Source organism: Chiloscyllium punctatum, chromosome 30, assembly GCF_047496795.1.
Source record: "Chiloscyllium punctatum isolate Juve2018m chromosome 30, sChiPun1.3, whole genome shotgun sequence".
Lineage (NCBI taxonomy): Eukaryota > Metazoa > Chordata > Chondrichthyes > Orectolobiformes > Hemiscylliidae > Chiloscyllium > Chiloscyllium punctatum.
The window spans coordinates 17,808,645-17,821,198 of record NC_092768.1 but is presented as its reverse complement, the minus strand read 5'-3'; positions in this window follow the sequence as shown (position 1 = coordinate 17,821,198).

Below are 12,554 nucleotides of genomic sequence, written 5' to 3'. Positions count from 1 at the left end.
GGTAAGGGCATGACAGTAGGTGAGTGGGTAACATTAAACAAAGACAGTGCTGCACTCCCTTGGTACTACACTGCAACGTCAGCCTTGGTTTCTGTGCTCAAGTAACTGAGACGTAGGACTTGAACACAGAAAGTTGAGGTGACAGTGCTCAAACTAAGGCCACAATGACCAACGTGGAAAGTACCTTTAAGCCTGACCCTAACAGAGGAGGCTGCAGTCTGACCTGTGAAACATTTTAACAAAGGAATGATCATTCAAACAGGAACTAAAGTAGTGATTGCCAGGAAAGCGCCAGCTGGTTTAAGATGGCGATGGCAAATTGTTGACCTTCCTTGGCCGTTGGGACTTACTAAAATATCCAGCCACCCTTTTGCTCAATCGCTGAGCCTCCCCATTGTTTGGATCCGTCTCCCAGTCTTTTTTTAAATCCTGGAATACAAATATTCCAGAACAGCATTCCCCTAAAGTGGGCTGCTCCTTTCCAAAGGATTCTTTAAACTTCTGCACGTCAGCCACTCCATCGATGATAGCGATGAGGTTTGGTCTCCCTGTGGATGTGGAGCAACAGGTTATCAGCTGTTTTCCAGGGCCAATCCTGACCCGATCACAAAATCCCTGTGAACTTAACTTAGCAGAAGATGCTGGCTCCAACCTGACAATATCTACAAATGAATGATGTTGCTGCAGTAATGTCTCTGAATGAGTACTCCAGACACCCAGGATAATACTCTGAGGGATGTGGGCTCAAATGTAACCACAGCACTTGGTGTAAATCTGCAATTGAAAGTTATTTGCAATAATAAGGACCACTCCCACCAATTGCTGTTTCGAGAAAAACCCCCCCTGGGGTGGCACGGTGGTTAACACCGCTGCCTCACAGCACCAGGGCCTCAGGCCTCTGTATGGAGTTTGCACATTCTCCCCGTGTCTGCGTGGGTTTCCTCTGGGTGCTCCGGTTTCCTCCCACAGTCCAAAGATCTGCAGGTCAGGCTGATTTGGCCATGCTAAACTGCCCGTAGTGTTAGGTGCATTAGTCAGGGGGAATGGGTCTGGGTGGGTTACTCTTCAGAGGGTCGGTGTGGACTGGTTGGGCCCAAGGGCCTGTTTCCACACGGTCGGGAATCTAATCTAATCTGGTTCACTAATGCCATCCTTACACGTGACTCCAAACCCACACTCCTCATTGCCTTAAAACCACCCCCTCAGTTCAGGGGGTGAGCAGTGAAGGTTGATCTTGCTGGTGACAACCCACGAACGGATAAATTATTTCGGGGGCAGAGGGAGGGAGAGAAGAAAAACAAGGTGGCATGCTTGCCCCTGACATTGAATTTAAGGTCAAACCGCTCTGACAATCAGTCAGTACTCCAGCACGCGCTGTTTACTTTGCCCATTGTGATCGGCAGCAGGTAACACATACCAACTTTCAAAGTCATGTACTTCAGATACAGGTGATAAAGAGAGCCAGCTCCATCAGTCAGCTTGCACTGGTCTGGGCTGTGGCTGCCGCGGTGGTAAAGCACGTACAGTGTGAGCGGTTTCCGGATGCAGAGACACCACAGGTAACAGAGGCAGGGCAAGAGCCACAGGCAGGGCACACACCACAGGCAGTGAGGACAGGTTGGGCAGGGCTGGACTGCTGAGGCAAACAGACAAGCCAGGCACCACAGGCAGCAGAGCCAAGGTCCAGCGCTCAGGAGGAAGAGGCCAGCTTCTCTGAAACAGTGGGCCAGCCTGCCACGGTGAGCTACCTGTGTGCGGTAGGAGATCAGGCGGTCACACAGGGCTCCACACAAGTACAGCACCCAGCGGCCCACTGACCAGCAACATACCCTGCACCGGCTCAGACAGATCTGCTCAGACTGTAGCTCCAGGGCACCCAGCGTCTGCAAACTGGTCAGCCGTTCCTGCACACACTGAGGGGCCGACAGGGATCTGACCCGTAGGCAGCCTCTCAGAGCAGTCTCAATGCTGGAACCCATCCCCACTGCCTGGCACCAAGACCCGTACTGAGCAATCCTCAGCCTTACACCGTATGTCTATATTTATACAAAAAACCAGAGTGGGCGGACCCTGCCTCCAACACTCATTAACTACTCAAAGCCCAGGTCAGCAGCTCATCAGTATTTTTAACCTGGATCTATCTCAGCTGAAATTGGTTGACATTAATTCAATAGTCTCATGTATGACCATCCCTTCATTATTAAAAATCAATCCCATCTTTGATAAATGTCTCAGTGCCTATGTGGTGGCACATGGGAGTTTATGTCCATTATATTACAGCAGTCTTGTATGGTATATTTTATGTATGTCATAAGACCATGAGATATAAGAGCAGGAGTAGACCATTCGGCCCATCCAGTCTGCTCCACCATTCGATCTTGATTGTTATCTTTCCGAACCTCATTCTCCTGCCTTGTCTGTGTAACGCTGAGCCGATTACCAATCAAGAACCACGCTCTCTCCATCTTTAATGACCTGAACCCCCACCGTCTTGTGCAACACTGAATTCCAGACTCCCCACTCTCTGCCTCAGGAAATTCCTCCTCATTTCAGTTCGAAAGGGTTGGTCCCTTCACCCTGAAGCTGTGTCCTCGGGTGCTAGTCTCTCCTACTGGTGCCAACATCTTCTCCATGTCCACTCTATCCAGATCAATGAGGATTCTCAAAGTTTCAAATGGATTCCTCCCTCTCATCCTTTGGAATTCTATTGAGCACAGATCCAGAATCCTCAAACCCTTCTCAAGCCCTCCATCCCTTGGATCATTCTTTGTAAATCTCATTTAGACCCTCTCAATGCCAGCCCATCCTTCCTTAGATACAGTGCCCAAAACTGACCACGATATCCCACAGTAGGCTATTGTACAAAATGCAGAAAAATGGGATTGTGCGAGATATAGCAGTTTGGTAAGATTCTTGATAGTGTAGATGAGCAGAGAGATCTCGGTGTCCATGTACACAGATCCTTGAAAGTTGCCACTCAGGTCGACAGGGTTGTTAAGAAGGCATACAGTGTTTTGGCTTTTATTAATAGAGGGATCAAGTTCCGGAACCACGAGGTTATGCTGCAGGTGTACAAAACTCTGGTGCGGCTGCACTTGGGAGTATTGTGTACAGTTCTGGTCACCATATTATAAGAAGGATGTGGAAGCTTTGGAAAGGGTGTAGAGGAGATTTACTAGGATGTTGCCTGGTGTAGAGGGAAGGTCTTACGAGGAAAGGCTGAGGGACTTGAGGCTGTTTTCGTTAGAGAGAAGAAGGTTGAGAGGTGACTTAATAGAGACATATAAGATAATCAGAGGGTTAGATAGGGTGGACAGGGAGAGCCTTTTTCCAAGAATGGTGACGGCAAACACGAGGGGGCATAGCTTTAAATTGAGGGGTGATAGATATAGGACAGATGTTTCTTTACTTAGAGAGTAGGAAGGGTATGGAATGCTTTGTGTGCAATGGTAGTAGATTCGCCAATTTTAAGTACATTTAAGTCGTCATTGGACAAGCATATGGACGTACATGGAATAGTGTAGGTTATGATTTGGAGATGCCGGTGTGTACAAAGTTAAAATCACACAACATCGTCAGTGTGTATGTGAGAGTGTGTGCGTGTGTGTGTGCCTGTCTGTGTGCACGTCTGTGTGTACCTGTGTCCATGGCAGGTACTCATGTGACTCAGCCAACGTTGTCTATCTTATACATTGCAGGCAAGAATGCCCGGAGGCATGGTACATTGGGGAAACTGAGCAAAGGCTACGACAACGGATGAATGGGCACCGCACAACAATCACAGACAGGAGGGTTCCCTCCCAGTTGGGGAACACTTCAATGGTCGAGGACCTTTGGGTAACCATCCTCCAAGGTGGACTTCAGGACAGGCAGCAGAGGAAAGTGGCCGAGCAGAGGCTGATAGCTAAGTTCGGTACCCATAGGGAGGGCCTCAACTGGGACCTTGGGTTCATGTCACACTACAGGTGATCACCATTACACTACACACACACACACACACACTCTCACATTCACCCCCTCACAGACTTAAGACACTCTGCACTCACTACACACACACACACACACACACACACACACACTCACAACCCCCACCCCAGACAGACACACACAAACAGACAGACAAAGACCCACATGCACATATGTGTTGTGGGGTGAATTTGTACTTGCAGAGTTACAATGTACTTTGCTCAAAAACTGCATGCATCCATGTAGAACTCTGAGCTCAAAAACTGCATGAATTCATGTAAAACTCTGTTATCTCACTTTTTAGATTAGAATCAATCTAAACATCAGGTCATAGACAGAGAACACAGGGGGCCACCACCTTCAACATATTATCTAGCTATCACCATTGTTAACAGCAAACTTTAAAAAAAAGGATTAGTGATTTACACATGAAAGAAGTGAAACTATCACGGTATTCTAACAGATGAAAGACTTAACAGACAATCAATTTTTCAATGTATAATTTCAGTTACATCACACTGTAAATTTTTGCTATAAATTCTGTGTTACGATTGAGCCCTCCACTATCACCTGATGAAGGAGTGTCGCTCCGAAAGCTAGTGTGCTTCCAATTAAACCTGTTGGACTATAACCTGGTGTTGTGTGATTTTTAACTAGTGTAGGTTAGATGGGCTTCAAATTGGTATGACAGGTCGGCGCAACATCGAGAGCTGAAGGGCCTGTTCTGCACTGTAATGTTCTATGTTCCAAAGTGATGAAACCAGATCCTTATCCAGCCTCAGCTGTGCATCCCTGCTCTTGTATTCTAGCCCTCTTGAAGTGAATGCTAACATTACATTTATCTTCCTAACTGCCACCTAATCCTACCTGTCTATCTGAGGAGTCTGAATTCAGGAATTCTTTCAAGTCCTTTCACATTTCATATTTCTGAAGCCTTTCCCCATTTAGAAAACAGTATGTTCCTGTTCTTCCTGCCAAAGTGCAGACCCTTACACTTTCCCACATTGGATTCCATCTGACACTTCTTTGCCCAATTTTTTTTCAGCCTCCCCAAGTCCTTCTGCAGCCTCCCCACCTCCTCAACACGACCTGTCCCTCCACCTGCCCTCGTGACACCTGCAATATTACACCGACAATATGGCTGTTATATTAGCATGCAAGGTATATTTTATGTACGTTATATTACAGTGTGATATGTTTTTATATACGATATATTACAGTGGTCATGAGCAGTATATTTTACAGCAGCTGTGGTGTATCAGAATATCGGAACAGGAGTTCATTCAGCCTGTGGAACCCGCTGCCACTCAATATGATCATGGCTAATTGAACACTTTAATGTCCTTTACTCACTCCATCCCCATTACCCAGTGCATCACTGGCATTCAGAACCCTATTAATCTCTCCATCAAACATACTCAAAGACTAAGCTTCCATAGCTCTCTCGTGTATAGAAATCCAAAGGTTCACAACACTTAGTGAAAATATTCTCATCTCAAAGTGGCACTCTATTTATTTTAAGTGTGTCCCCTTGTTCTAAACTCCTCATTCAGGGGAATCATAGAATCCCACAAGTGCAGAAAGAAGCCACTCAGCCTATCGAGTCTGTACTGACCCTCCGAAGAGCATCCCATCCCACCGGTATTTAGCCCTACGCAGACCCTATATTCTCTAAGATATTCAACCTTACCTTAACTCTGATATTAAATTGGCAGTGACTCTATATTTATAACTAATGTTGAACAACCTGTATGAGCTAAGCCAGCCTTTACCCCTATAAATGAGCCTCTATTGACCCCATATTGATCAATTAGATGACAAGGTGACCTTATGTGGAAAGGTAGAGTAGGTTGGGCCATTCCTCATTACACTTTACCGAGAGCTGACCTTCCTGAAATATCAAACTCAGAGGGGCGAGACAGGTGGGGGGGGAATGATGAGAGGATCCACAACGAAGGGACACAGTTCCAGAATAAGGAGTCTCTTGTTTAAGATGAAGAGAGGTGAAGAGAGTTGTTGGTGTTAAAACAAGGATGGAGGTTTCACCCAAGCTAAAGATGGAGGGAGAATCCTTGCTGGAAACTGCATCCTATATTCTCTCCCACATAGATTAGGTTGACCCAACATGGATAATACATCAAGAAGTTGGACAATACCATTGAGGCACCCTCCGAGATTCATTCTATATTGATTCTATAGGAGCTATTTTATGGATCCTGTATTTACTCCTGCACAAAAGCTATATTTGACCTTAAATGTATCCTGTATTTCACTCTGGACTGATTCTATAGGAGCTCCAGTGTGGGTCCTATATTTCACTCTGGACTGATTCTATAGGAGCTCCTGTGTGGGTTCTATAATTATAGTCCCAAGCCTCCAACTCAGCACCGCCCTCCAGACCCATCCATCACTGCCCCCTCTGACCTATCACCTTCTTCCCCACCTTCATCCACCTCTCGCTTTCCCAGCTTCCTCCCCCCAGACCCACACGCCTCCCATTTATCTTTCAGCTCCCCCCACCCGACCCACAAGCCTCATTCCTGATGAAGGGCTTTTGCCGGAAACATCGATTCCCCAGCTCCTCAGATGCTGTCTGACCTGCTGTGCTTTTCCAGCACCACACTCTCGACTAGAGTGGTATAGAGGACCCACAACGGGAGATCCTATAGAATTAGTGTGGAATGAATTATAGGACACATATAGGAGCTCCTGTGTTTCTAGAATAGTTCTATACTGATTCTGTAGAAGCTCCTGTGTGGATCCTATAGTTCATTCTATACTGATTCTATAGGAGCTCCTGAGTTGGTCCTACATTGATTGCACTGTATATTGATTCTAAGTAACTTGTGTGGGTCCTATATCCCACTGTATATTGATCCTATAGGCGCTCCTACCTGCGTGGGTCCTATATTCCACCCTCTATTGGTTCTATAGGCGCTCCTACCTGTGTTCCTATATGTGACCCTGCACTGACCCCGGCCTTGGTGACGGTTACAGGGTGTGGAATCGGTGAGCTCTGATTGGCTGTTCCCTGCGTCCGTCACCCGCAGGTCCCGCCTTCTGGCTGCTGATTGGTTACAGCCCGCGAGCGAGCGGCAGCAACACGATTTCAAACCGAGCTCGCGGACAGCAGGTGCAAGTGACCGTTAGCTGGGGGCGTGGGGGGAGCCAGAAACCGCCGGGGGGCGAGGGGAGGGGCTGGAAACCGTCAGGGACAATGGGGGTGGGGTTTAAAGAAATCGTCAAGAGGGAATGAGATGGTGAGGGGGGGCTGGAAACGGTCAGGGGGAGGAGGAGGGCACGGGGGAGGAGGAGGAATGGAGGGGCGGGGGGGGCGGAGGAGGAATGGAGGGGCGGGGGGGGGAGGAGGAGGAGGAATGGGGGGGCGGGGGGGGGGGGGGAGGAGGAATGGGGGGGCGGGGGGGGAGGAATGGGGGGGCGGGGGGGGGGAGGAGGAATGGCGGGGGGGGGGGGGGAGGAGGAATGGCGGGGGGGGGGGAGGAGGAATGGGGGGGCGGGGGGGGGGAGGAGGAATGGGGGGGCGGGGGGGGGGAGGAGGAATGGGGGGGCGGGGGGGGGAGGAGGAATGGGGGGGCGGGGGGGGGAGGAGGAATGGGGGGGCGGGGGAGGAGGAATGGGGGGGGCGGGGGGGGGGGAGGAGGAATGGGGGGGCGGGGGGGGGGGGGAGGAGGAATGGGGGGCGGGGGGGGGGGAGGAGGAATGGGGGGGCGGGGGGGGGAGGAGGAATGGGGGGGCGGGGGGGGCTGGAGGAATGGGGGGGCGGGGGAGGAGGAGGAATGGGGGGAGGAGGAGGAATGGGGGGAGGCGGAGGAATGGGGGGAGGAAGGAAGAGGAGGAATGGGGGGGAGGAAGAGGAGGAGGAGGAGGAGGAGGAGGAATGGGGGGGGGGGGCGGGGGGGGAGGAGGAATGGGGGGGCGGGGGGGGGCTGGAGGAATGGGGGGGGCGGGGGGGAGGAGGAATGGGGGGGCGGGGGAGGAGGAGGAATGGGGGGGCGGGGGAGGAGGAGGAATGGGGGGCGGGGGAGGAGGAGGAATGGGGGGAGGCGGAGGAATGGGGGGAGGAAGAGGAGGAATGGGGGGGAGGAAGAGGAGGAGGAGGAGGAGGAGGAGGAGGAATGGGGGGGGGAGGAGGAATGGGGAGGCGGAGGCGGAGGAGGAATGGGGGGGAGGGGGGGAGGGGGGGGGGAGGGGAGGAGGAGGAATGGGGGGGGAGGGGGAGGAGGAGGAATGGGGGGGGAGGAGGAGGAGGAGGAGGAGGAGGAGGAGGAGGAGGAATGGGGGGGGGAGGAGGAGGAGGAGGAATGGGGGGGGAGGAGGAGGAGGAATGGGGGGGGGAGGAGGAATGGGGGGGGGGGAGGAGGAATGGGGGGGGAGGGGGAGGAGGAGGAGAAGGGGGGAGGAATGGGGGGGGGGAAGGGAATGGGGGGAGGAATGGGGGGGGAGGAATGAGGGGGGAGGAATGGGGGGGGAGAATGGGGGGGGGAGGAATGGGGGGGGAGGGGGAGGAATCGGGGGGGAGGGGGAGGAAGTGGGGGGAGGGAGGAGCGAGGGGAGGGAGGAAGGAGGAGTGGGGGGAAGGGGAGAAGGGGGGAGGGAGGAGGAAGAAGGAGGAAGAGGGAGGAGGGGGGGAGGAAGAGGGAGGAGGGGGGGAAGAGGGAGGAGGGGGGGAAGAGGGAGGAGGGGGGGGAAGAGGGAGGAGGGGGGGGGAAGAGGGAGAGGGGGGGGGGGAAGAGGGAGGGGGGGGGGGAAGAGGGGGGGGGGGGGGGAGGGGAGAGGAGGGAGGGGGAGGAGGGTGGGGTGGGAGAAGGGTGGGAGGAGTGAGTGAGGGGGGGGAGGAGTGAGGGGGGGGGGCGGGAGGAATGGGGGGGCGGAGAGGAATGGGGGGGGCGGAGAGGAATGGGGGGGGCGGAGAGGAATGGGGGGGGGGCGGAGAGGAATGGGGGGGGTGGAGAGGAATGGGGGGGGGGTGCGAGAGGAATGGGGGGGGGGCGGAGAGAAATGGGGGGGGGCGGAGAGGAATGGGGGGGGGGCGGAGAGGAATGGGGGGGGGCGGAGAGGAATGGGGGGGGGGCGGAGAGAAATGGGGGGGGGGCGGAGAGGAATGGGGGGGGGCGGAGAGAAATGGGGGGGGGCGGAGAGGAATGGGGGGGGGGCGGAGAGGAATGGGGGGGGGGCGGAGAGGAATGGGGGGGGCGGAGAGGAATGGGGGGGGGGGCGGAGAGGAATGGGGGGGGGGCGGAGAGGAATGGGGGGGGGCGGAGAGGAATGGGGGGGGGGCGGAGAGGAATGGGGGGGGGGGCGGAGAGGAATGGGGGGGGGGGCGGAGAGGAATGGGGGGGGGGCGGAGAGGAATGGGGGGGGGGCGGAGAGGAATGGGGGGGGGGGCGGAGAGGAATGGGGGGGGGGGCGGAGAGGAATGGGGGGGGCGGAGAGGAATGGGGGGGGCGGAGAGGAATGGGGGGGGGCGGAGAGGAATGGGGGGGGGCGGAGAGGAATGGGGGGGGGCGGAGAGGAATGGGGGGGGGGGCGGAGAGGAATGGGGGGGGGGGGCGGAGAGGAATGGGGGGGGCGGAGAGGAATGGGGGGGGCGGAGAGGAATGGGGGGGGCGGAGAGCTGAGAGGTATGTGGAAACCGAATGTGATGGGGGTGTATGGAAACGGACAGGGGGAAGGATGGGGTGATAGAGGGATGGTGGGGGGGAGAAATACAGTCAGACAGGGGAGGGATGGGGGTTAAAGAGTTTAGAAGGTGGGGTGTCAGTGACTGGGTTCGGGAGAGTCAGGGGTGGTGACTGGGGTCAGGAAGGATGAGGGGGCAGTGGTGTGGTTGGGGGGGAGGGGGGGGGAGTTGGTGGACAGTGACTGGATTTGGGAGGGGTAGAGGGGGCAGTGACTGAGTTCGGGTTGCTGGGGTGGGTGGCAGTGAGGTGGTGAATGGGCAGTGATGGGGTTCGGGTGCTGGGGTGGGGTGGCAGTGACAGGGCTCAGGGTGAGTGAGGGGGGCAGTGACTGGGTTTGATGAGAGGATGGGACAGTGGCTGGTAGTGGCAGCAGATGGGGGAATGGTAGGGAGTGGAGGGAGAGGCAGAGTGACAGTTGACAGGCAGTGGGGGGGGGGGGCGGCGGGAGGATCATAGAGTTTTTGTGGGGGGGGGGTTGGGGTGTGTTGGTAGTCGGAGAATACGATAGGGCTGGCTGATAGGGTGGGTGAAGTGGAGGATGAGTGAATGGGCGAGATCGGGGAGTTGGGGTTGGATGGATGGCATTGTGGAGAGTGGGTGAATGGGAATGTGAGGGTGCCTGGATGGCTGTGTGTGTGGGGGGGGGGGGGTTTGGCATTGGATGAATGGTATTGAGGGGAGTCAATGGTTGGGGTGGCATTGGATGGAATGGAAGTGTGGGTAAGATTGTGAGGGGGTGCTGGATGGTGGGCAGAGGTTTGGGAGGATGTGATTGGAGGGTAGTTGCATGGTTGGGGATGGGTTTGGATGGAATGGGATTGTGGGGAGTGGGTGTGAGATTGTGAGGGGGTGCTGGATGGAGGGGTGAGGTTTGGATGGAGGGGGAGTGGATACAAGGCAGTGGTGTTGAGGAGGCTGGCAGCGAGTGACATTTATATATTTTCCCATCCCTAGATGCCCTTGAATGTGGCTGAGAGTCACTTTGTTGAACTGTGGCAGTCGACATGGTCCCTGTGGACCTGGTAACTGGTGTTATCACTGAATGATTATTCCAGAGTTCAAACTCTAGGGATTTCAGTTTAAATGACAGCACAGCAGATGGTATCAGGTTATGATACTTTACAGACACCATCCAGACCTCATCATCCATGGGTTAGTTAAGTGATTGATCCAACTCAGCCTCCTCCAAAAATCCCCAGTATAACGCAAGTCAGGTCTTCAACCAATTCACTCTATGTTACTGCGTAAAAGCAACTGAAGGTACTTGGTTCTATCAAGGCTTTGGGCCCTGACAACTTCTAACAATTCTACTGAAGACTTGTGCTCCAGAACTTGCCAAACCCGAGGCAAGCTGTTCCATAATTAAAATACTGGCATCTTGTCAGGAATGTTCTGCCCACAGAAACTACAAGACAAATCCAACCTGGCCGATCACCAGGTCAGTTGGGTAGCAATGCAAATGGCACTCTTTCAGTAACAGCTTCCTCTCCGATGCTCAGTTCAACTTCAACCAGGGCCAGTCTGCACCTGACCCTCATGAATCTTTGTCCAAACATTGGACCAGAAACTCAACTGGCCTAGCCTTATAAATACACTGTTGACAAGAGCAGGTCAGAAGCATGGAATCCTTCAGCAAGTAATTCACCTCTGACTCCTTAAAGCCTGTCTATCATTTACGAGGCACAAGTCAGGAGTGTGATGGAATTTTCCTCCACTTGCCTAGGTGGGTGTAGTTCCAACAAAACTAAAGAAGCTCGACACCATCCAGGGCAAAGCAACTACTTAATTGATACCACATCCACAAACAGCCACTCCCTCCACCACCGACACTCAGTAACCACAGGGGTGTACCAGCTACAAGATCAAAGCAGAAATTCACCAAAGCAACTTCAATAGCACCATTTAATTTTTCAATCTCTACAGTTTAGAAGGACAAGGGGCAGCAGGTACATGGGAACACCACCCCCTGCAAGTTCCCCTCCGAGCCCCTCCCCATCCCGACTTGGAAATATATCGGCCGTTCCTTCAGTGTGGCTGGGTCCCAATCCTGGAATTCCCTCCCTGAGGAACATTGTGGGTCTACCCACAGCACATGGACTGCAGCGGTTCAAGAAGGCAGCTCACCCCCACCTTCTCAAGGGGGTCAACTAGGGACAGGGGGCAGTAAATGCAACTCACCCCCACCTTCTCAAGGGGGGTCAACTAGGGACAGGGGGCAGTAAATGCAACTCACCCCCACCTTCTCAAGGCGGGGGGGCAACTAGGGACAGGGGCAGGAAATGCAGCTCACCCCCACCTTCCCTATGTGTGGGATGACCATTCCATGCTGGGTTACATTATGTCAATTGATATATTACAAAAAATACTAAAACCTTTCACTTATTTCTGTTTCCCGGTCTTATTTCAGAGGTTTCCAGTTGCAAGATTCTGCGAACAAGGAGCTTGGTGGTCAGCCTGGAGATTGGAAATTTGTTGTGGACATAGAGTTCACGTAATAACTCGCTCCTTCCAGCATCAATAAGGTACTCACTCCCTGCCTGCTCCTCACTGGCCAATGTAGAGCAGGAGAGGAAGAGTGGGACATGTTGAACCAAAACTCTGACACTGGCACATTCCGCTCAGCCAATCCCCTCAGAATCCTGAACAGAGGCCCAGAATATTTCCGGAAGCAGTTGTGGAGGGGGCCCCCGAGCCTGAGTGCAGTTGAGCGGCTGGAGGCCGATAAAGTGAAATATGTGAAAAGTTCGCAACTAGTGGGAGCCAGGCAGGAGCCATCGAGGCCAGGCAAACCAGTATGCTATAGTCCCAGGAAACCTGGGGGAGCTGCAGGGCAGAGAGAGCAGCCCTGAGTAGAGCTGCGATCTTCCGAGTCCAACCAGGAAAGGA